The sequence below is a fragment of the Eretmochelys imbricata genome, chromosome 10, assembly GCF_965152235.1.
Source record: "Eretmochelys imbricata isolate rEreImb1 chromosome 10, rEreImb1.hap1, whole genome shotgun sequence".
In the NCBI taxonomy this organism is placed as follows: domain Eukaryota; kingdom Metazoa; phylum Chordata; order Testudines; family Cheloniidae; genus Eretmochelys; species Eretmochelys imbricata.
This window is the reverse complement of record NC_135581.1, coordinates 33409669-33435720: the sequence shown is the minus strand read 5'-3', so window position 1 is coordinate 33435720 and position 26052 is coordinate 33409669. Positions and strand designations below refer to the sequence as shown.

At 42.6% G+C, this 26052-nt stretch overlaps 1 protein-coding gene across 1 annotated transcript in view; it reads left to right on the top strand.

The window, feature by feature from the left end:
* Positions 1-26052, top strand: part of LOC144270751 (CREB-binding protein) — a 190033-nt gene that overhangs the window by 55871 nt on the left and 108110 nt on the right. The gene's annotated exons all lie outside the window — the stretch shown is intronic.

Genomic DNA, 26052 nt, shown 5'->3' with positions numbered 1-26052 from the left:
GCATTGTAAACACCTTGTGCATTATCATGCAGTATATGCAGAATCAGAACCTGCAAAAGCAGGCAAGGAGACGACGGCAGCACGGTGACTAGAGTGAGGAGGACATGGACGCAGACTTCTCTCAAAGCACGGGCCCTGGCAGTTTGAACATCGTGGTGGTAATGGGGCAGGTTCATGCTGTGGAATGCCAATTCCGGGCCCGGGAAACAAGCACAGACTATTGCGACTGCATAGTGTTACAGGTCTGGGACGATTCCCAGTGGCTGCGAAACTTTCCCATGCGTAAGGGCACTTTCATGGAATTTTGTGACTTGCTTTCCCCTGCCCTGAGGCGCAAGAATATCAAGATGAGAGCAGCCCTCACAGTTGAGAAGCGAGTGGCGATAGCCCTGTGGAAGCTTGCAACACCAGACAGCTACCGGTCAGTCGGGATTCAATTTGGAGTGGGCAAATCTACTGTGGAGGCTGCTGTGATCCAAGTAGCCAACGCAGTCACTGAGCTGCTACTATCAAGGGCAGTGACTCTGGGAAGTGTGCAGGTCATAGTGGATGGCTTTGCTGCAATGGGATTCCCTAAATGTGGTGGGGCCATAGACGGAACGCATATCCTTATCGTGAGACTGGAGCACCAAGGCAGCCAGTACATAAACCGAAAGGGGTACTTTTCAATGATGCTGTAAGCACTGGTGGATCACAAGGGACGTTTCACCAACACCAACGTGGGATGGCTGGGAAAGGTACATGATGCTCACATCTTTGGGAACTCTGATCTGTCTGAAGAGCTGTAGCAAGGGACTTACTTTCCATCCCCAACAGTAATTTTCTGGTCTGTTGAAATGCCTATAGTTTTCCTTGGGGACCCAGCCTACCCCTTAATGCCATGGCTCATGAAGCCATACACAGGCACCCTGGACAGTAGTCAGGAGCTGTTCAGCTACAGGCTGAGCAAGTGCAGAATGGGGGTAGAATGTGCATTTGGACGTTTAAAAGCACTCTGGTGCAGTTTACTGACGGTTAGACCTCAGCGAAACCAATATTCCATATGCATCCGATGAAGTGAGCTGTAGCTCACGAAAGCTTATGCTCAAATAAATTGGTAAGTCTCTAAGGTGCCACTAGTACTCCTTTTCTTTTTGCAATATTCCCATTGTTATTACTGTTTGCTGTGTGCTCCAATATCTGTGAGAGTAAGGGGGAGGCATTTATGGCAGGGTGGGAAGTTGAGGGAAATCGCCTGGCGCCTGATTATGCGCAGCCAGACACCAGGGTGATTAGAAGACCAAAGCAGGGCGCACTGCACATCAGAGAAGCTTTGAAAACCAGTTTCATGGCTGACCAGGCTACAGTGTGACAGTTCTGTTTGTTTCTCCTTGATGAAAACCTGCCCCCTTGGTTCGCTCTACTTCCCTGTAAGCTGACTGCCCTCCCCTGCCCTCCCCCCTTCGATAGCTGCTTGCAGAGGCAATAAAGTCATTGTTTCAAATTCATGCCTTTATTAATTCGTCACACAAATAAGGGGATAACTGCCAAGGTAGCCCGGAAGGGGTGGGGGAGGAGGGAAGGACAGTGCCACACTGCACTTCAAAACTTATGGAATGCCAGCCTTCTGTTGCTTGGGCAGCCCTCTAAGGTGGAGTGGTTGGGTGCCCGGAGCCCCTTCCACCGCGTTCTTGGGCGTCTGGGTGAGGAGGCTATGGAACTTGGGGAGGAGGGCGGTTGATTACACAGGGGTTGCAGTGGCAATCTGTGCCTTTCCTGCACCTCAACCATATGATGGAGCATATCAGTTTGATCCTCCGGTAGTCTCAGCATTGCATCCTGCTGCTTCTCATCATGCTGCTGCCACCTGTCCTGTTGCTCCAGCTATCTATCCTCTTGCGCGTCCCTCCTGTCTTCGCATTCATTTTGTGCTTTCCTGGACTCTGCCATTGTCTGCCTCCATGCATTCTGCTGGGCTCTTTCACTGCGGGTGAACTGCATGAGCTCGGAGAACATTTCATCGTGAGTGCGTTTTTTTTTCACCTTCTAATCTGCGCTAGCCTCTGGGACGGAGATGCTAGTGGCAGCGTTGAAACATTTGCAGCTGCGGGAGGAAAAAAAGGCAGAGTAAAACTGAAAAAGACACATTGGCCATTTAAAAGGACGGGCTGATTTTTTCGGGTTAACGTGCAGCACAAACCCAACTAAACCTCCCCCACAGACACCCAATTCTCTGGGATGATCACTTCACCCCTCCCCACACCGCGTGGCTAACAGCAGGGATGATTTCTTTTCAGCCACAGGCAAACAGCCCAGCAGGAACAGCCACCTCTGAATGTCCCCTTAATAAAATTCCCCTATTTCAACCAGGTAACCATGAATGATATCACTCTCCTGAGGATAACACAGAGAGATAAAGAACGGATGTTGCTTGAATGCCAGCGAACACCAGGACCACACGCTGCCATGCTTTCTTATGTAGTGATTCCAGACTACGTGCTACCGGCCTGGCGTGGTAAAGTGTCCTACCATGGAGGATGCAATAAGGCTGCCCTCCCCAGAAACCTTTTGCAAAGGCTTTGGGAGTACCTCCAGGAGAGCTTCATTGAGATATCTCTGGAGGATTTCCACTCTATCCCCAGACGCGTTAACAGACTTTTCCAGTAGCTGTACTGGACACGAATGCATCCCAAGTCTTCAGAGCAAATTAATCATTAAATACGCTTGCTTTTAAACCTTGTATTATATTTACAAAGGTACACTCACCAGAGGTGACTTCTCCACCTTCAAGGTTCGGGAGCCCAGGTTGCGAGGGTATTGACTCCAGGGTGATGAACAGTTCCTGGCTGTCGGGGAGAACGGTTTCTCCGCTTGCCTGGTGTGCACTATCTTCAACCTCCCGCCATCATCATTTTCCTAGTCCCCAAAATCCTTATCCCTGTTGTGTGAGACTCCCTTGCAGGAGTCCATGTACAGGTGTGGGGTAGTTGTAGGGACATCCCCTAGAATTGCATGCAGCTCATCATAGAAGCGACATGTCTGGGGCTCTGACCCTGAGCAGGCGTTTTCCTCTTTGTTTTTTTGGGGGGCTTGCCTGAGCTCCTTAAGTTTCACGCGGCACTGCTATGGGTCCCTGTTGTAGTCTTTGTCCTTCATGCCCTTGGAGATTTTTGCAAATATTTTGGCATTTTGTCTTTTGGAATGGAATTCTGATTGCACGGGTTTGTCTCCCCGTACAGCGATCAGATCCAGTACCTCCCGTTCTGTCCATGCTGGAGCTCTTTTGCAATTCTGGGACTCCATGGTCATCTCTGCTGATGAGATCTGCACAGTCACCTGTGCTGATCAGCTTGCCATGGTGGCCAAACAGGAAATGAAATTCAAAAGTTTGCGGGGCTTTTGCTGTCTATCTGGTCAGTGCATCCGAGTTGAGAGTGCTGTCCAGAGTGGTCACAATGGAGCACTCTGGGATAGGTCCCGGAGGCCAGTACCATCGAATTGCGTCCACACTACCCCAAATTTGACCAGGTGATGTATATTTCAGAGCTAATCCCTTCATCGGGGAGGAGTACAGAAATAGATTTTAAGAGCCCATTAAGTCAACAAAAATGGTTTTGTCGTGTGGACGGATGCAGGGTTAAATCAATCTAACGCTGCTAAATTCGACCTAAACTCATAGTATAGACCAGGGCTTAATGTAATAGTTTGCACAGGTGTGTCTAAGTACAGTTTGGCTTGTGTAGTGTTTGTTAGAAGTAATACATGAGAGAGAATAAACCCTGTTGACTGAGTGTAGATTGATTTTGCAGTGCTGACAGTTAGCAAACCTATCTTGTTTGTAAACTGAGCACACTTAATCTGGAAGTCAGATAGTAAACCAAAAATGACCTTTTTAGAGTCCCTCTTTCAAAGTAGAACTACACTTTAAATGGTAGTCTACTGTAGGGGTTGCTCAGGCTTCGGCTGGCCCTGGGTAGTGGGACTTGGGGCCCTGGGCTTCAGTCCCAGGCAGTGGGGCTTCGGCTTTCTGCCCTAACACTGGCCCTGCTTGGTGGACCCCCTGTAACCTGCTCACGGCCCCCCAGGGGACCCCGGGTGGAGAACTGCTGGTCTACTGGAAACTGCGGTAGTTTAATGTGAATCATTCACAAGTGAGAGCTTTGTCACTAATTGCAAATCAGATTGGGTTGGTTTTGTATACTTGTAATTTTTTTTGCACTGTTAGTAGAAATAAGAATATAAATGTGGTTCCCAAGTTCTTTGATCTTAAGTAGTCCACACATGTGGGAGAAGTGTAGTTCTGATTTTCAGGCTTACCAGTCAGTATTCCTGAATACCTTTCTGCTGCTGTTCAGCTTCTAATTTTTTTTTACCTTTTAGTGGTATGAATGAGATGCTGAGGAGGGGGAATGCATACGAATTTAAATGTCAATCAGTAGAAATTAGGAAGTGCATGGGTAGCTGAATGTCAGGAACAAGTAACTTTATCATTTTTCTAATAAAGTATAATCACTTATAAATTCTGTTATACAATAGCACTTTGCTGCCAAGACTTTTTAGAATCTTGAAAGATTTCTGCTTCCTCAAAGATTGTTTTGTTTCTGATAGTTGGCAACGAAGTGTGAACCTGTACAGAATGGTGTAATTAGAAACAGGTTTGAAGAGATGTCAAGGCAGCCAACGTAATGGTATATAGGTTGAATGCTAGTGGCTCAGTTCCTTGGAAAGCAAAGATATTTGACCATAGATTAAAGTTTCAAAACCACTGTGTATAGTGCGCTACAGTAGAGCTGACTAAAATGGGCTGTGTGTGGGGTGGAGGGGAGGAGTAGATTCAACAGAAATGTTTCAACAAATTCAAAAGCACTGTCCCATATGTATTTTAACAGTCTTGTTTCTGTCTTCTGAATTTTCGGTGTGACTATTTTTGAGAATTTAATTGGAATTTTTATTTCAAAAATTGGAAAACATTCTAGTTTTGAAAATAATCCCGTGTAATTAAGATGACCAATCAGAGGTTACATACTGGTGAAATGAAAAATGGAAATAGAAGAAATACTCTAAGGAACAACCAGCAGGCTAAATTTTTCATTTAAAAAAAAATAAAAAATTTGACAACTTTAAATAGGAAAACATAGATTTTAAAAAGAAAACCTTGCTCTTAAAAAAAAAAAATAAATCTGAACTCCTCTGGTCTAGAGTAACATAATTGTTGGATTTTTACTGTTCAACACTATAAGGAAAAGATTAATGCTAAAACTGTCATGAACCTTTTCTTCTCTTGCCTCTCAGGGAGTTGCTCTGAGGAAATAATGATCCTTTATAGGTTGATATGGTTAGCAAATCTCAATTCTTTGTCTGGTTGGTGTTGACAGGGAGTTTTGACTATTGTGAGAACCGTACGTTTGCCAGGTTTTCATGAATGTTGGATGAATTTTCTTTTTCCTTTCCTCCTCCTTTCAGCCAAAACAAATTCCTCCTTTTGAAATTCTTGAGGTGAAAAAAATGACATATGAAATGCTACTCTAGCTTACAAAAACCATTCTCACTGCTGTGGGTGTGCAATATTTCTTATGTTCTGAAGAGCGTGAAGATCTGAAATACTTTGTAGAATTGTAATGCTTGAACAGGTAGCAATTTAAATATTCTTTGCACTGTCTATATTTATACATTTGCCTCGAAGGCAATATCATCTACATAGTAGTACCTCCAAAGAGTCATGTATGCCACTTTTCTGAATATGCATTCTATATATACTAAAGTTACAAAGTGAAGTTAAGATAAAGTAGATGCTTAGCAGCCATCACTGTGATTTTTCTATTTTGGAGTGTTTATTTAGATGTTTGAAGTTGCTATTAAATAAGAACCACATTCTTTACTGTAAAATGGCTTTAGTAGCTCCCCTTGGATAGTGCATATCACAGTACCACGGATGAAGCACATGAGAGCTGAGCATTCTTGGTTAAAAGGCTCTGGCTATGGAATAAAGTTTTAGAGGAGATTAGGAAAATCTGGAGTCTGGTCGTCTTTTGGAAATGTTGCAAATCCTTCTTCTTGGACCAAGTATTTCCACTATAACAAGAACAACACTCGAGGTACTAACTCCCCCTTCCACCTGCCCATTCCCCCTCCCCCAAAACAAATCAACCAAACAAAATCATAAGCGCTAGCACAAGTGCAGCTTTTATGCTCTAAAAAAGAGAGAGGAGCCAGAAGGTAGGTCATAACTGCTTCCTTACCATTAAAATGTGGGCCCTAGGTTAAAATGTTTGTACATGATGCCATGATGTAACTGTGTAAGCTGTTATGAGCAATCCTCAGCAAGTGGAACTAGTTTGCTCTGACAGTTTGTTGCATTTTCAGTGTTCATTTTAAACAAGACCATCAATGCAGCAGCTTTTGAAAAGCCTCAGAGTAGGTCTCTTATCAGCTCCTTATGGATTGTTACATTGTCATTATTGCTTTTCAGATATTTGCATAGAATGTAAAAAAAAAAAAAGTATTGTCTGTAGTTTGTGTCTTCAAAAGATATATGTGCTTTTGTTATAACACCATTTTTAAAAAGTATTCACGCTAATAAACTTGTACGTTATACATTTAGTGTAATATTTTTTGGTGTTTCTGATTAGGGATGGCTATAGTGACAGCAGGGTACTAGTTTTGTGTGATGTGGCCATTTTGAGTAACCTGTGTGGTGATGTCTTGTAAAAAGAAAAGGAGTACTTGTGGCACCTTAGAGACTAACCAATTTATTTGAGCATAAGCTTTCGTGAGCTACAGCTCACTTCATCGGATGCATACTGTGGAAAGTGTAGAAGATCTTTTATGCACACAAAGCATAAAAAAATACCTCCTCCCACCCCACTCTCCTGCTGGTAATAGCTTATCTAAAGTGATCACTCTCCTTACAATGTGTGTGATAATCAAGTTGGGCCATTTCCAGCACAAATCCAGGTTTTCTCACCCCCGCCGCCCCCCCCCCCCCCACACACACACAAAAACCCACTCTCCTGCGGGTAACAGCTTACCTAAAGTGACCACCCTCCTTACAATGTGTATGATAATCAAGGTGGGCCATTTCCAGCACAAATCCAGGTTTTAACAAGAACGTCTGGGGGGGGGCGGGTAGGAAAAAACAAGGCGAAATAGGTTACCTTGCATAATGACTTAGCCACTCCCAGTCTCTATTCAAGCCTAAGTTAATTGTATCCAATTTGCAAATGAATTCCAATTCAACAGTTTCTCGCTGGAGTCTGGATTTGAAGTTTTTTTGTTGTAATGTCACAACTTTCATGTCTGTAATCGCGTGACCAGAGAGATTGAAGTGTTCTCCAACTGGTTTATGAATGTTATAATTCTTGACATCTGATTTGTGTCCATTTATTCTTTTACGTAGAGACTGTCCAGTTTGACCAATGTACATGGCAGAGGGGCATTGCTGGCACATGATGGCATATATCACATTGGTGGATGTGCAGGTGAACGAGCCTCTGATAGTGTGGCTGATGTTATTAGGCCCTGTGATGGTGTCCCCTGAATTGAGATGTGGGCACAGTTGGCAACGGGCTTTGTTGCAAGGATAGGTTCCTGGGTTAGTGGTTCTGTTGTGTGGTTGCTGGTGAGTATTTGCTTCAGGTTGAGGGGCTGTCTGTAGGCAAGGACTGGCCTGTCTCCCAAGGTTTGTGAGAGTGTTGGGTCATCCTTCAGGATAGGTTGTAGATCCTTAATAATGCGTTGGAGGGGTTTTAGTTGGGGGCTGAAGGTAACAGCTAGTGGCGTTCTATTATTTTCTTTGTTAGGCCTGTCCTGTAGTAGGTGACTTCTGGGAACTCTTCTGGCTCTATCAATCTGTTTCTTCACTTCCGCAGGTGGGTATTGTAGTTGTAAGAATGCTTGATAGAGATCTTGTAGGTGTTTGTCTCTGTCTGAGGGGTTGGAGCAAATGCGGTTGTATCGCAGAGCTTGGCTGTAGACAATGTGATGTGGTCAGGGTGAAAGCTGGAGGCATGTAGGTTGGATACAATTAACTTAGGCTTGAATAGAGACTGGGAGTGACTAAGTCATTATGCAAGGTAACCTATTTCCCCTTGTTTTTTCCTCCCCCCCCCCCCCCCCCCCCCGATGTTCTTGTTAAACCCTGGATTTGTGCTGGAAATGGCCCACCTTGATTATCATACACATTGTAAGGAGAGTGATCACTTTAGATAAGCTATTACCAGCAGGAGAGTGGGGTGGGAGGAGGTATTTTTTTCATGCTTTGTGTGTATAAAAGATCTTCTACACTTTCCACAGTATGCATCCGATGAAGTGAGCTGTAGCTCACGAAAGCTTATGCTCAAATAAATTGGTTAGTCTCTAAGGTGCCACAAGTACTCCTTTTCTTTTTGTGAATACAGACTAACACGGCTGTTACTCTGAAACCTGTGATGTCTTGTGTAATTCTTTGTATGGACTTCTCCATTATTTCTCTTGTATTTGATCTACTGCTCTGGATTGAAATAATTCTGGGGGCATTTCTGTCCTATCCAGCTTGAATAGAGGCTTTTTGTTTATATATGGAAACGTAATCTCCCCCTTATGACATACTTGCTGAACCTGTCCATGACTCCTCTAGAGTATTTACCTCTGAGAAGGAGGATAGATACTTCCTTTTCTGCTCCAAGATTCCCTTGCTCAAGGAAATGGATTTCCTTTCTCTCTCTCTCTCTCTCTCCCCCCTCCTGCCCACCTAATTGAAGTCATTTTTAACTTTCCCATTATCTCTTCTCTTCAGACACTTATTCATCAGAGGAAATACTTCTGAATCCATCTGATCTCTCATATGGCTCAAATACTCAAGAATGGGTAGTGGGCAAATTGTGCGGGATGAAAGTTATTTACTTTCCTTCATACAGTAATTGATCCAGAGGTACTACCTGTCTTCCCCTTCTGTTGTTAAAGTGGCTGAGGCTTAATATGCAATCATCTGTTTTTTCTCTACCCGTCTTCGAAACGTCCTTAAGAGCTTTAGGCTTGATTTGGACTTTCAGGATTGCTAATTGTAGGTGGATTTGGCAGTGTCCTCACATTCTTGGGTTGTCTCCTTTCAGGGCCTGTTGGACATATGTGGAAAGGGCTGTCAGAAAGACATTTGATATAGAAGGTGCAGAAACAGTCATTGGCATTATTGTTCTGTGTTTTTAGAGCTGCTGTCCAGTGGCTTACAGAAATTTAGCTAGCCAGAAGACTGTGCTTGACTTGTTCACTGAGGACAAAGTATACATCTCAGTTGGGAAAATCATCTTCATTAGGATCCCAAGTGAGTTTCCTTTGGAATATTTTTATATGACTTGTCAGGATACACAAGAGAAGGCTGTGGTATGGTCCACTAATATAAACAAAAAAGAAAAATCTCTAAATAACCCACAAAATAGATTAGCGCATGAGGGTGCCATACTAATACCCATGGAGGCTTCTTTTAAGGTAAAACTCCTCCAAATTTCATTTGCATCAAATTCAAATGTTCACCTATCGTATTGGTTATTAAAAATGATTAAATGCTTTAAAGCCATCAGCATGAGGTATAAAGGATCCTTACATCTAAAGTAGCCAAACACTATTTCTTAAGACTATTAGTAACAGATAATATATTTTTTTAATCACTAAGAAGTGTTGGTAATGGTGTTAGAAAATACTTTATAGACTGGAGAAAGTAATAGGTACAAAACAGATGGATTACAAGTTTTGAATCAAGAAATGTCAAGTTTCCTCATCAAACCATTTCTAAAACTCGTATGCAAAATACTAAGTCTTTCATATAATTAAATGAGATCCATATTTAATTTAAAAAAATCCTGACTTAGTATTAGCAAAAATAAAAAGAGTACTTGTGGCACCTTAGAGACTAACAAATTTATTTGAGCATAAGCTTTCGTGAGCTACAGCTCACTTCATCGGAATGGCCATAAGTACTCCTTTTATTTTTGCGAATACAGACTAACATGGCTGCTACTCTGAAATGTAACTTAATATTACTGTTGTATGTATTATGGTAGTTCCTAGAGATCTAGACTAGTTCGGGTCCTCTTTATGCTAAGCACTGTACACAGACTAGTACTGGATGAAACTCCTATGTTATTTATTACAAGAATAGGAGCCCTGTATCTGCAGGTTTAATTATAATAGTGTGACCAGGGTGAAGGGCTAAGGGCTGCCTGCCTGTAACATGATTCAGCAAGGGTTTAAAGGAAGTGGTGTGCCATCTTTTCAGTCAGGGAGAGTTGGAAAGGGAAAGGGCTCTGGGGCCCCTGCAATCTGTTTTGGTCAGGGGAATAGCTTAATTCTGTGTTACTTTTGAGTTTTGTGTTCGAATAATAAACTCTGCCCTGAGGCACAGGCCGGAAGAAGACATGGGCATGACACTGTTCCTTTCCTGGGCTAGTGAGGGAGCTCACTTAACATATCTGTGATGGAGAATGTGGGTAGTTGCCACAGCCTGAAGGTAGAAATGGATCCTGAAGTGCTATTGATATGTCTGGGGGAACACGATCATTAGCAGCTCTTGGCACAGCAACAGTACCAGCAGCTGCAGCAACAATGGTTATAATTGCAGCAACATAAGTTCCAACAGCAACAGGAAAGCAAGCAGCAGTTACTTCAGCTACTGGATCAGGATGACTAGGACTCATAATTTTGGTGTGATGCCTAGGTTACCCTTCGGTGGGGTGGTGGGGGATTTCTCACTAATATGGAGCCAGAGGATAATCTTGATGCCTTCTAGAAGATCTGTGAACTGGTGTCAGCCGTCTACTGATGGGCCCAAGAGTTGTGAACCATCGGGGGATGTTCCAGGCATATTGTGCTATGGATAGGATCTCAGCAAAGGACTATGGAGAGCTGAAATCAAGAAAGGACTTCTGTGCTGGTTAAGACGGGAACAGTTTGTCCCAGAATCTTTGCTGTGAGCTGTTGGATTTTAGCTGTTAGTGGCTAAAGCTGGATATATGATCCCCAGAGGAAATCAAGGAGTTGATGGCACTGAAGCAGTTTTTCAGCTCTTACCAGCAGGGCCCAAAGAGTGGGTCTGCCATCATGCCTGAATGAGGTGGCGGTGTGCCTCATGGAGAATTTGCTGGAGGCAGAACTGGACTGCAGGACTATTGAAAGATTTCTGAGCAGGATCAGTGGTGGCTGGTTTTATGGGGGTGCCCTGGGATTACAAGGCTCCCACCAGGAAGGGTTCTTCTGGTCCACAGGGCCTGATTGAGACCCAAGATAGACCTCAGTGTTAGGCCTGGCTTAAAGACTGGAGAAGAGGGACCTATGGTGAGAGCGTTCCTGTCAAAGAGAAGGGGGGGCCTCTATGATTGGGTAGTCCCCTAATTTGCTTCCTCTGTGGGCAGGAAGGCTGTGAGTACCAGTATTGCCCCGGTATGGAATGTAATTATGCCCAAATGTGTGACTCTCTGAAACCCAAGGTGATCCACACAGTTATGAAGTTCCAGTCATAGTGATGGGAACAGAGGTGTTTGTGGAGGAACAGCTGATAACCTCTTTGGCTATATGTAGGCTGCATCAAGGGGAGCATCTTGTCCTATATCATGACCAAGGTTAGGTTGTCTGTGGGAGGCCGGAATACAGAAATGAGAATAGCCATGGTAGACATTGTAGCCAACCCAGTGGTCTTGGGCTGGGTGTGGTGCCCCATAACCACTTTCTTAAGAGAAGCAGTTGGGATAGACCCAGAGACAGGTGTCAACGCTCTAGGGGTGAATTGGTCAGAAGAGAGATTTCTCTTTTCTGGTCCTGAACTTTGCAGTCCCTGGCCCAAGTTTCAAAGGGATCCTCTTTGTGCTAGGAGGGAGGCTCTTGGGAGACCAAGAGGCCCCAGGGAAAAGAGTTGGGAAAGTCACAGAAGTGTTATGTAATCTGGACCCTTTGGGGTGCCCTTTTAAGGGTTGGACTTCTCAGGTCCCTACTCAGGGCAGGTGCTTAGTCCATAGTTAGCAGGCCTGATTTTATTCAAAGTGAGAGGGATGGTGCGGTGTTCAGGTGGCTGTGGGGACTGGCTGGGGTGAATGGGGTACTGTCCGTGCTGAATGGAATTCTCAATACACCCCCCACTTTGAGCACGAGGGGGACATCCTGATGAGTGGTCCAGGATAGTCAGAGAGGAATATGACAAATTCATCCTTGTCCCCAAACCATACCAGAGAAAGGTATTGTACCTAGTACATGGTGTACTATGGGCAGGCCATTTAGGGGGAGAGAAGACCCAGGAGAGGGTCTTAGCTCGAATCAATGTCTGCCCGTAAAGGGCAGTCCCTGCTGGAATCTCCAGTCCTCACTGTGAAACAAGTGAAATCTTTCCTTTGCTTAGGAGGGTATTACAGCCACTTGGCCAAGTTTTCCACAGTAACTGCTTGCTTAATGGACTTCCTGCACACAAAGGCACCCTGCAAGTACATTGGTCTCCAGCTTGTGCAGATCGTTTTGGGGGAGATCAGATGGATCCTCTGCAGTGAACGGATTCTGCAGCTCTTGATTTCTGCACATCATGACAGGATACTTTCATGGATACTCCTTCCTGGAGTGGACAGTTGCTCGGTGGTTAAGAGAGTGTTCATTGGTAAAAAGGGCTTGTGATAGATTAGATGATCTAATGGTCCCATCTGGCCTTAAACTCAGAATGTGAATTTATCCTACAGACGAATGCCTCTTGAGGCCTGGTCTACACTACAGAGTTAGGTCAAATAAGGTGGCGTACATCAACCTAATTATGTCAGTGTACACGCTACAGCCTTGTCCCACTGATGTAAGTGTCCTACTACACTGACCTAATAACTCAACTTCCACGAGAATCATAGGACTTATGTCTGTGTAGTTAAGGTAATGCAGTGTCTGTGTAGACACTTCATTACTTACATTGGCTGTTGACTGTCTTGTCAATTTCACAGCTCCATCCTGGAACTGTGACATTGACAAGAAAGCCAGGCAGCTAGAGCCTGGCTGCCATGGGCTCCCTACTCCTAGCTAGGCTGCTGCCTGCAGACTCCCTGCTCAAAGAGCCGAGAAGCACAGGTGTCTGGAAGGAGGGTAGCGTGGACATCAGCCAGTGCAGTAATTACAGCAGTGGCTGTAGGTCAACCTAACATAGGGTTGTAGTGTACATGTGCCCTGAGCAGAGGCTTGAGGCCATTCTGTCACAGGTCCTAGTTGAAGGCAAAAACATCTGGTGTTAACTCCTTCCTGGAAAGGACAGTTGCTCAGTGGTTAAGAGAGTGTTTAGTGGTAAAATGGGCAGTCAGGGCCTTGCAGTATTACATCCTTGGAGCACCTTTTACTCTGATAGTCAACCACACCCCTCTGAAATGGTTTTAGTCTGAGAAGGAAGCTAGTGCCAGGCTGACATGCTGGTGTCTGGCTCTGCATCCCTGTGTTTTCACAGTACACCACAGGTAAATGTGGATTTCTTCTCCGAGGAAAGGTGAAGCTTGTTGGACAGAGTGTGTTTTGGACCCCATCTTGGACAGAGATGGGAGTGTGTGATATAGAGTGAAACAGCCAAAAAAAAAAAAAAGAGTTGAGGGGTCACATAATTTAGTATTGATTTAAAGGAAAGTGCATGCCCTTTTCAGTGTGAAGTTCATTAAATCATCAATTTTAATCTTGTTTTCTTTTGTACTTTTTAGTAGTTTATTATTATTTATTATTATTAAAAAGGTTGATTCTCACTGGTAACTATTAGCACATGTTGATGTGTAACTATACATAACCTTTTACACTAGATTTGCTAATCAGGAGGCTATACAATATGCATACACATTTATTTAAGCATATATAGCTTAATGTACCTTTATTCAGGTTCTTAATTTTTACTCTTTTTATTGTTAGAAAATGGTGTGATTCTTATGAGAATTTTTTAGTTGGAATTTGTGTCAAGATCTACTTAGTTTTATTAACTAAAAACATCTTAACCGTACTGGATACATTAAAGTTTATCATATTTTTCATCTAAAGCTAACTGATGTATTAAAGGAAGTATTATCTGTAATGAACTAATTGAACTGATAGTTTCTGGTCATCCTGTTCAGGACTTTAGAGCTATTAGAGCTCATCCTCACACCTAATTAGAAGAGGAAAACAAGCTTTTCCTGCTTTTTCAACATGCAAGTGGGTTTCTTAACTTTGAATCAACTAGTCATTGAACTGAATTAGTTGAATAACTGAAATAAAAATATTCTCTCTGCACCTGCAGAAGAGGCTACTGCTATCAATATCTGTTTTAGCACTTCAGCAAACTCTGGTTCCAAGAGCTTAGCGAGTGACTTGCTAGTTCAGTGGTTTGACTTTCTTTAAAATTTGGGCAGCAGACATGTACTGCTTAATATATTTTAATTTAAAATTGCCATAATATCATATTTAATTTTAAATAGGTTTATTTTTAAACTTGTATTTCAATAAATGCATCTATTTTTTTATTTAAAATTTGATTTTTTTTTTAAATTCAATCTGGCCTTTTCTCCAGGGAGAAGAGATGCAAGAAGAAAGGCCTCTGGCCCCCTGTAACCTGTTTTTGCTTAGGGGAGTAGCTTTATTTTGTGTTTGTTTGAATAATAAACTGCCCTGAAGCAGGGGCCTGAAAGAATCTTGGTTATGTCATTGGTTCTTTCACAGTCTGGTGAGGGAGCCCATTGGTCTTAGATTCTGTAGGACAACTGTCCTCACTATTCCTATATCCTATGATTTAACCACAGTTTGGACATAAAACTGCTGAACTGATTTTAGTACAGGTGTCTAAAAAATGATTGGGAGAAGAAGAAATAAGTATGCTTGGAAGCTTGAATTTTTTATTTGCATCATTGACATAATCTTATTGTCAAAATAAATTGTACTAATATCTTGAGAAGACATTAACAGTATTTTGTCCTAAACTTGGATTTATTGAAAAATTCTTGAAAAATAATTGGGTTTTCTTCAGGCTAAAACTTGAGAGAAAAATGTATATGTTGAAACTTTCTGTTTCTATTTCTTGTATATAATTTCATTCTGTATTTGTGTATGTACTGGAACAATGGCTATATTCAAATGAACAGGAATTAATTTTCTGCTTTGACCTAATAATCATAAAAGAGAAATTTGAGGCTGATTAGAACACATGGATTAATCTTAGCTAAATACTTGGAGCTGCTGCAAAGTTTCTATTTTCAGAGGTTGTATTTTCTACAAATTAAACATCTTAATGCTGTTTTTAAGACTTTTTGATCAGACCTGCAAGCCATGCTATTTGGCACATGAATATTTTAATCTTGCATATACTATATTTTGTATTCACTTTCCATGAATGAGATAGAATCATTAACCAAAATATAAACTCCAAAATTTGAGTTCAGGTAGTCTTATAAAAGTGCAGTCCCTTTGTAGCTCTTGGCAGTGTGGTTTGGACTTAACTATCTTGAGTAATTTTGTATCATCTGCAAATTTCACAATCTCACTGTTTACCCCCTTTTCCAGATCATTTATGAATATGTTGAACAGCACTGGTCCCAGTATAGACTCCTGGGGGACACCACTATTTCTCCTCTCCATTCTGAAAACTGACCATTATTATTACACTTAAACCAGTTACTAATTCATGAGAAGACCTTCCCTCTTATCCCATGACTGCTTACTTTGGATAAGGGTCTTTGGTGAGGGTCTGTCAAAGGCTTTCTGAAAGTCCAAGTATGCTATACCCATGGGATCATCCTTGTCCACGTTTGTTTACCCTCTCAAAGAATTCTAATAGATTTTCGAGGCATGATTTCCCTTTAGAAAGCCATGTTGACTCTTCCCCAAACAAATTGTGTTTGTCTCTATGATAATTCTGTCTTTACTATAGTTTCAACCAGTTTGCCTGTACTAAAGTCAGGCGTACCCACCTGTAATTGCTGGGATCACCTCTGGAGCCTTTTAAAAAAATTGGCATCACATTATCTATTCTCCTGTCGTCTGGTACAGAAGCTGATGGAAGTGATAGGTTACATACCACAGTTAATAGTTCTGCAGTTTCATATAAGATCCCTTAGAACTCTTGGATGAATACCATCTGGTCCTGGTGGTTTATTACTATTTAATTTGTCCCTAAACCTCCTCTAATGATGCCTCAGTTTGGGACAGTTCCTCAGATTTGTCACCTGAAAAGAATGGCTCAGGTGTGGGAATCTCCCTCACATCCTTTGCAGTGAAGACTGATGCAAAGAATTTAGTTTCTCTGCAGTGGATTTAACTTTCCTGAGTGCCTCTTTAGCATTTCAATCGTCCAGTTGCCCTACTGTTTAGCAGGCTTCCTGCTTCTGCTATACTTTAAATTTTTTTTGCTGTTTGGCTAGTTGCTCTTCAAATTCTTTTTTGGCCTGCCTAATTATAGTTGACTTGCCAGAGTTTATGCTTCTTTTCGTTTTCCTCAATAGGATTTTACTTCCAGTTTTTGAAAGGTTGTCCTTTTACCTCTAAACGCTTCTTTGACTTTATTTAGCCATGCAGGCACTTAGGTCCTCTTACTATATTTGTTTATTTTGGGTTTACATTTAATTTAAGCCTCTATTATAGTGTTTTTCAGAAGTTTCCATACAGCTTGCAGGCATTTCTCTTTTGGGACTGAACCTTTTAATTTCCATATAACTAGCTTCCTCATGTTTGTGTAGTTCTTTTTTCTAAAGTAAAATTCTTCTGTCCTGGTCTTCACCAACCAAGAGGAACATAGGTCTAAATACAAGTCCTATGATGAAGACTTCCAACATCTCTGGTGCTTTGGTGAGTGTTACTGCTCTAAATTCAATCAGAGAAGACTGCATTTGTTGGTGTCAGATACCATTCTGCTTTTAACTGTAATCAGATATAATGTAACAGGATGAATGTGGCCATGGAATTAAAACAGCTCAGATTGACCAAGTTGTCAACCACTCTTCGGGTGTAGAACTGGAGTCTCAAATTCAATTTACCTTAGGGCCAGTGCCATTCCTCAAATCCTCCCAGCAGGCCAATAATGTCACTGAAGATGGTGTTCACGCCACATCCCAGCCCGTTTCCCAGCCTTTTCCCTCACTCCCTTGGCTTTCTGCCTCCATGGCTGACTCTGCCCTGCGACTAGTGACGTTGCTTCCATGGCTGACTCTGCCCGGTGACTAGTGATGGTATATCTCTGTCCCTCTCCCCCAGCCAATGGGAGCTGCAGGGGGCAGCGCCTGCAGCAGACAGCTGGCAGTGTGGCTGCATGGGTCTCTGGCAACAGCAGGGATCGGCAACTGCTTGCAGGGAGCTGAGCTGCCCGAGGTGAGTGACACGTTGACGAGTGCAACCCCTGGGAGGGTCCCAAGAGCAGCAGGATGGAGCAACATTGGTGGGAGGGGCATGTAAATCTTTCTTGCCCACTCCCCTCCGACCTCCCCCTTCAGCCAGCAGCCATGAGGGCCTGATGAAAGAACTTTTTTTAAAAAATTTCCGCGGGCCACAGTGGAGAGGTTCTTGGGCTGCAGATGGCCTGCGGGCCGGGACTTTGAGACCCCTAGTGTAGAAGGAAGTGGTCTGCGATAGAGTACAGGGTAACGCTGTAAAGCGCCTAAAAACTGATGGAAAGAGCTTGACAAAGCTCTGGATCCAGAAAGGAAGTCAGGGAATGGACTGAGGAGGAGAGTTTCATGGTTGTAATGAACCAAGAGGTGATTGTTTCTGCCTGCTGCAGGGTTTTGGATAGAAGGGAAAGGAGATCAGAAAGAGAGAGGTTGGCCAGGGTGGAAGTGATTATAGTAGTAGAGGGGAGTTGAAAGCCAAGATATGGAATAGAGTTTTAGCAGTTAATAGAAAATGGAGAAGTTGGACTTGGTGAGAGTTTGGATATGTCAGCCCAGTGAAAGAGGAGCTTTCAGTCTTGCTGAGACAAGCATAGTCCATTTATCTTTTTCCCCCTCAAGCCCACTTCTCTTTTCCCCCTTTTCCATAGTGGTTCAAGAAGTATTTTGACACACCAAACCATATTAATCTCTTAGCATCTAATGTGTGCCTAAAGTGTACCAGTCTACTTATATCAAACCCAATGGGGTATTTGTTAGTGCTCTGGGACATAAAATAGGCTCTGTATTGGTCATAATTTTCATACCATGCCAACTGCCCACTGGTGTCCAGAGACTAATCCTTAATGTATTGATGCATGGTAGGTGACCTAGCACAAAACAAATATGAACGTAAAAAAGATGTTTTTCTAACTGAGAGCCCTGCACGTTCCCTGGAATCAGAGTCATTCTGGGTTCTCTACTTCGCACCCACCATCCTTGGTAGTAAAGATTCTGATAGTCAGATGATGCCTGTAGTGATACCTGTGCATCTTCATTGGGTTTCCACAGGTGTAACTGGCAAAAAATGAATTTAGTGAACAGTTTTGTTGATACACATGGAATGGAATCTGGCTGGCACTGCAGAATTATACATTACTAAACTTGTTTTTCTCAGTAATTCAGAAGCTCAGACCCTGAATATAAAAAAAAGAACAAATCTCTTGAGTAAGATGGTGACACTTTTTCTGCAGGTTATTTTTACAGTAAGCTGTACTTTAAGATACATACTAACCTACCAGTAAATTGCAACAGCATGCACAGCATTCCTTCTAGGCACTTACATCCCTGGTCTTGGTAACTTTTACATTTGTATAATTTACACCACCCATGAGTTTGGCTCACTGAGTTTGACCAAGCAATGGGACAACCATTATGAATGCAAACTGGTAGTGATGCAGCAGTAGATGTGAAGTGATGCAGATGACTAGGAGTGATAGAGGATTTGTTTTAACAAAGATAGGAGTAGATGAGACAGGCCACACAAAGAATGGAGTGAGGAGGGGATTTAGGATGGAACTCCGAGACTGATGGGGCCAGAAGGGAGACATAGAGCCAAGAAAGGAGACTGAAAAAGGATTACGGTACAAGGATATGATAGAATTGCAAAGTGCAAGAAAGGGAGGATCTCAAGAAAAAGGGGATGGTCCACAGCACTGAGTAAAGAGAATCCGGTTTGAGGGATTTTTGGATGACCTTAGTGCAGGCAGTTTCAGGTAGAGAAGGGTGAATGGAAACCAGATTGAAGCTCGAGGAGCCGTAACCTGTGAAGCAGAACTGTACACCCAGGTGGTAAATCCAGTGAAGGCCTCTGCCTGTTAATCGTGGATATCGGTGCCTTTTGAGAGGCAAACTCACCAAACTCCTTGAAAAACTCAGTTCTTCATGATTGGACCGAGAGTTTCACATTGCAATGTATATACCATTGCCGTACCTAGTGAAAAACTATATTACTACTTTTTTCATGTATTTGGTGATCTGTGATTAGAAAGTGTAATTCTTCTGAACCACTAACTTTCCAGAATTTTATTGAGAAATATGAGAATGCGGATCTATTCAGAATGGTGGTTACTTTTTGTTGCTCACAGGTATGTGGGTTGAGGAAGTGTAGTGCTGAATTGGAACAGTCTGGGTTTCATTTACTTTAAAGCTGTTGGTTTCTCAGTCTGAATAATAAGCAAAAATACTGCAGAGATTTTGCATTTTAGATTCTGAATAAATTTGCAAGCTTGTTTTGAGATTTAACAAGCCAGGATTAATTGACACACTTCTTGAAATGGTAAACTACTTTAAAATCTTCAGATACGTAATTAGGATGCGTAGAATTACCCCATCTGACTCTGGATATTTTTGGTGTGTGAAAGTCCTTGGCCTGAGGTGGGTCCTCTAGGTTCCTGCCTTCATTGCTTTTTTCATCTTTCTCGTTCATATTGGTGTTACCCGCTTGGCCAAGAAAAACTGAAACTGGTTCTCTCCAAAGCAGTTGATCTCATTCTGTAGTTGCTGGAGGAGTTGCTGTAGGAATGTTATGAACTGCACTTCTTTTTGGACCGAGAGTACTGCCTCTGCAGCATTGCTGACTCTAGAAGATTCACTCTGATTCTGACCTGCTGTCTGGCACCAGGTTGCTCTGCCACTGAAACACCGTTCTGGTCTTCCCTTTCTTTATTTGAAATTAGTTTTTAAACATGATGGTAAAATGCAAAAAATAAATAAATAAAAATTGAATTATATTAGGTGCATTCTTTTGTCTCTAGAAATCATAATATAGTTGCTAATATGTATTCTTTGTGAGGGTTTGACTAAAAAAAAAATCGTACAATTATTTTGTAATAAGACTATAGACAATAAGATACAGTTAGATATTCCTGACAAACTATTCTTGCAGATGGTCCCTTTCCCAACTTTGGCTTTATTTTGTATTCTCTATTTTTATTCTGGTAAGGAAAAACATGACTTTTAGACTGAAACATAAGAGGGGAAAAGGAATTTTCACCTCTTCTGAGTTGTTTTTTGGTATTTTCATATTACCTTTGAAGAACTTCCACCATAAAAATTAAATCTTATAGTAGTTTTTAAATTTTAATAGCAGTTTAAATAAACATTTTAAGCCAATTCTCGTAACATTAGCTTTCAGTGTTATAGAGAATGTTGTGCGTCTTACTAGTCCCAGACGGAGTAATGATTTTCTTTGTTCTAAGATACATTAATACATATCTGTTAATGCACAATTTGACGTTTTTGTTTAGGTGGAAGGCAGGTAATAAGGGAATTGAAAATTTTGTCCCTTTATAACTAACTGTTATCTTCCTCATAGTTTGAAAGGCTATTTTCTGCATGGTAGTAAAACATTTTGTTTTAATTTTGAAGCAATGATAACTAAAGTCAAAGTGCAAAAGTAACTGATATGATACCAAGTATGGTATGCAGGTTAAGAAATCCTAAAAGTAAAGTTTGCTCCAGCAGTGTTGGATTTGGCAAGTTTATACCTGTAACATGACATGGTAAGCTTCACATTGTAAAGGACAGAAGAATTGGAAATTATAGGTGGTGCAAGTGGCACTATATATTGGTTAATAGGACAACACTTCCCATTTTAAAATAGTTTTTTTCAGTTGCTTATAACTTGGCCAGACTTAAACTACTTGAGCTGACATTTTCTATGCTAGGTTTCTGCCTGAGACAGGTCTTTTAAAAAAAGTTTTCAGCTAAAACAGATTGCCATTTCTGAAAAAGGTTTTTGGGGAAAAATATTGTTTTGCCTATGTTTAAAAAATATCTTACAGTAGTTACATTTGAGAAGCTCTAATGGCTCCATGTTTTGGAGCAGTGACTTGAAATTTGACAGGAGTATTGGTTTTATGTCAAAGATACGCCTTTTGCTGTGCCTCTGAAACTTCACCCAAAGTTGGCCAGGTTCAGGGTGGATTTAAATCGCTAGTCAAGAAGACTCAATTTAATCATGGATTTCTACATAAAAGTGCATTCTTGTTGGTATAACCTTAATACATAGTCTTCACAACTCTCAGATGTAGGTTTTATTTTTAGAAGGTACACACTGTACATTTTTAAGTAGTTTTACAGCTGTATGAGAAAATGAATGATTGGTTATTTCAGTTACCAAAGGTAATTGAAGCAGATAGTTCACCTCCCAATGACTTCATAAATATCTCCAATTCAACAGGTTAATCATTAATATTTGGAGAATTTTCTTGCCATGCTGTATTAGGAGGAGATCATCACCAGACAGACATTTAAATTACTTTATTTAACTAAAAACATTATATATTCTGGATTATTTTCTTCAACAGCAAACATAATATTTTAAAAAAGCATATGAATTTTTGAATTAGTTAAACATTCAAGTTTATTAAAGTCAGGTTTGTTTTTGTTAAAATAATTTTCAACTAAAATTTTTTTTTTTTAAATATTTCATTTAACTATTTACTAGACTGTCAGCCCAGGTCAACATGAGAAACTTAAAATATTGGCTTCTGCAGCTAACTCAGTCATCTTCACCTTCATTGTCCTGTTTGTTCATAATCTGGAAAAGAAAAACAAGCTTTCCTGCTTTTTCAGGTCCCAAACGATTTCTCAATTTGAATGAATTAGTCTAAAGGAAGAAAATATTCTTTCTACACCGGCAGAAGACCCAAAGGTAATTGAAATAACCAATCATTCATTTTCTCATACAGCTGTAAAACTACTTAAAAATGTACAGTGTGTACCTTCTAAAAATAAAACCTACATCTGAGAGTTGTGAAGACTATGTATTAAGGTTATACCAACAAGAATGCACTTTTATGTAGAAATCCATGATTAAATTGAGTCTTCTTGACTAGTGATTTAAATCCACCCTGAACCTGGCCAACTTTGGGTGACGTTTCAGAGGCACAGCAAAAGGCACATCTTTGACAAAAAACCAATACTCCTGTCAAACGTCAAGTCACTGCTCCAAAACATGGAGCCATTAGAGCTTCTCAAATGTAACTACTGTAAGATATTTTTTAAACATAGGCAAAACAATATTTTTCCCCCAAAACCTTTCTACACTGCTGTTAAAAGTGAAATGATCACTTCAACAGTCTCTGAATCCAAGTGCTTAAGTGACTTCCACCAGTTCACTGGTGTGACTTTCTTTAAAACCTCATCAGCAAACATATATTTCTTGAATGGTTCACCCTTAGGTCTGAAGTTTATTACAGTTGGCATTATGGAGAGACTGCAGGATGTCCATGTCATAGCCAGCTCCTCCTCTTCAGAACTTAAGGTTTGACCGTGGTACAGAGTACTGAGAATATTTGCAAAAAATGAGCTGGAGAGAGTGCTTGTCCCATTCATTTTTTTAATGCTTGTAATTTAACTCTGTCATTGCATATTTCTCTTTTTAAGATCTCACTCAGTTCCTTCCAAATTTCAACAGTATCGGCAATAAAACAGCTATTTCCCTGCATTTTGTTCAAGGCTACAGAAATAGGCTTCAGGGCACTCTGCATGTGTTCAACATTTCTCTTATGCCCAATGTTGAGAACTTTGGCTCTGATAGTGCCATCTATTTTTTCACGATTTTGTTCACAAATTGTCATCAGATTAGGCCAGTTCTTGATATAGTGCTCAAAACAGTTCACTACTGAGTTTCGTCGCATGTCTTGTGGGAGAGTTAGCTTGGTTTCTCCCACTTTTTTCAGAGCAGCTGCTGCAAAGCGGTTGTTATGGAAGTATTTTGCAGTTTCAACTTTAGCCTTTATTTCTGGAATATGGAAGTCTTTGCTAGGAGGTGCATCAAATGAGCACTACAACCGTATGTTATCTTGGGACTCTCTTCACTCCCTTGTAAATAGTTTCTTCTCATCTTGGATACATTTGCAGCATTGTCTGTGACCAAGCTGCATACTAGACATTTGATTTTTTTTCCCCACAGTTTTATAGCTTTTACTGCTACACGGTCAATGGCCGGCTTTTTGGCAGCTATGGAACACCTGGGGGTTTCCCCAATCATCACAGGGACATTGATCGGTCTCAGGGGCATCTGGGAAATGGTCAGCAACAGTCTCCCACCACCCCGGACTCGGAAGCAGAGTTAGACTAAGGTCCCCAGAGTCAGCCAGCCCTGACTGGGCTCCCTGGGTGGAGGCCACGGAGTTGGCAGACCCTCTATTACCCGCCTCCTCATCCTCAGATGAGGCGATAGCGGGACCTTCCCATGCGGTCCCCTAGGAGGATATAAAAGCCCACCAGAAGCTTCTTAAGAGGGTTGTGTTGAACCTGGAGTTAGAGGACTTGGCAGAGCCCTCCGACTCCCTGTTTGGTGATTTAATTGCAGCAGCTCCCTCTGGGGTGCCATTGCCCATCCATAAGGGAGTGGTAAAGCTGATCAAAACCTTTGTGGCAAGCTCCCTCTTCACTGCCTCCTATTTCCAAGCAGTCGGAGAGGAAGTATTACATCCCTGCTAAGGGATTTGAATACCTATATACACACCACTCCTAGCTCACTGGTGATATCAGCAGCCAATGATCATGATAGACAAGGCCAACTGGGATCGATCCCTAAGAATAAGGAGGCGAAGAGGCTCGATTTCTTTGGCAGAAAAATGTATACGATGGTCCAGCCTCCAGTTAAGAGTGGGCTACCATCAGGCACTACTTGGCCGCTACAATTTTAACATTTGGCAGTCCGTGGCCAAGTTTGTGGACTTGCTGGCAGAGGAGCCCAGGAAGGAGATTCTGGGTGAGGGCAGAGCTGTGGCCAGGGCATCCCTTCAAGTGTCCTCAGATGCGGCGGACTCTGCAGCCCGGACCATGGCTTCGGCCCTTGCCATGATTTGTGTGTCCTCGTTGCAGTCTTCTGGCCTGTTGGTGGAGATTCAGCAGTCCATCCAGGACCTCTCTTTTCATGGAACAGGCAGCAAGTTACATGGCCTGAAAGATTCTAGGGTGATCTTGTGCTTGTTGGGCCTTTACACACCAGCTTCTGTGAGAAAAAGCAGTTCCAGCCACAGCACTTCCACAGGTTCGGGGGCCAACCTCAGAGTCTTTCCACAAAAAGGGCAGGAGCTACAAGCACTGGCAAGGCCAACAGCTTGCTCAAGCTCTACCTGCAACCAACGGGGTAATAAGCAGGCATTTTGAGGGTGCGCTCAAGGGTGACTTTCCAGCCTGTGATTTGGATCCAGCATCCGTGTTTTTTTCCCACCATTTGTCTCCCTTCCTTGGACTCTATAACATCAAACCAGTGGGTCCTCAGCACAGTAGCAGGGGGGTATACCCTCCAGTTTATTTCTACTCCTCCCTTCCACTGCCCCCACCCCCTTCCCTCTTCAGGGACCCTTCTCAAGAGCATCTGCTCGCTCAGGAGTTGTAGGGCCTTCTGCGAGTGGGAGCTGTGGAGGAAGTCTCTCTCCACTTGAGGGGGAAAGGATTTTACTCCTGTTTGTTTTATTTTATCCCAAAGGCTAATGGGGGCTACATCCCATCCTCGACCTGCGGAACCTCAACAAGTATCTCAAGAAGTTGAGGTTCCGCATAGTCTCCATGGCTTCCATCATTCCTTCCCTGGATCTGGATCTGGGAGACTGGTACGCTGCCCTCAATCTGAAAGATGCTTACTTTCACATATCAATCTTTCATGGACACAGAGGATTCCTACGTTTCGTAGTTGGGACCACCCTCTACCAATTCACAGTGCTCCCCTTTTGGCCTAGCAACGGCACCAAGGGTGTTTACAAAGTGCATGTCGGTGGTGGCAGCCTACCTCAGATGTCGGGATATCCAGATCTATTCCTACCTCGACGACTGGCTCATCAAGGGCTGGTCCAGGTCCAGCACAGCATCGAGACGTTGCAAGCCACTTGTCAAGCTCTAGGCCTGTTGATAAACAAACAAATGTCAACATTGGTTCTGGTTCAAAGGATAGAGTTTATCAATGCAGTCCTTAACTCTACTTGAGCCAGAGCCTTCCTTCCAGAGGTCAGGTTCAGGGCAATGTCAGATCTGATTGCCAAAGTTGTGGCCACCCACTTACCACTGCCTCAAATTATTGGGGCGCATGGCCCACATGCACGTACGTTGTTTGGTACATGAGACGCAGACTATACCCCCTCCAGATGTGGCTGGTGTCGGTCTATTCTCCAGCCAGGCATCACCTGGACAAGCTCCTCATGATCATGCCACGGGTTCGTACTTCCCTGCAGCGGTGGTCTGACCTGGCGCTAATGTTGGAAGGTGTGCCATTTGCGAGCCCATGACCTACGGTCTCCCTGATATCAGATGCATCCTACCTCAGATGAGTAGGGCATCTTGGTACACTGCGAACGCAGGGGCTATGGTCAAGAGAGGAGCTCACACTTTACATAAACATCAGGGAGCTCAGAGCCATCAGTCTGGCTTGCGCGGTGTTATTTCCTCACCTATCCAGTTGGGTAGTGCAAGTGCTGATGAACAACGTGGCCTCCATGCTCTGTCAGCAGGCGCGGGGAGCTTGTTCGTCGGCTTTATGCCAGGAAACCCTTCACCTGTGGACTTCTGCATCCGACATGCAATCCACCTAGAAGCCTTGCACCCCCTTGGTGTCCAGAACACGCTAGTGGATGACCTCAGCAGGTCCTTCTCTCACCACAAGTGGTCCTTCCACTTGGAGGTTGTCAAGATGCTCTTCCAGAAGTGGGGAGTTCCCTGAGTGGACCTGTTCACCACCAGGCAGAATAGAAAGTGTCGTCAGTTCTGCACC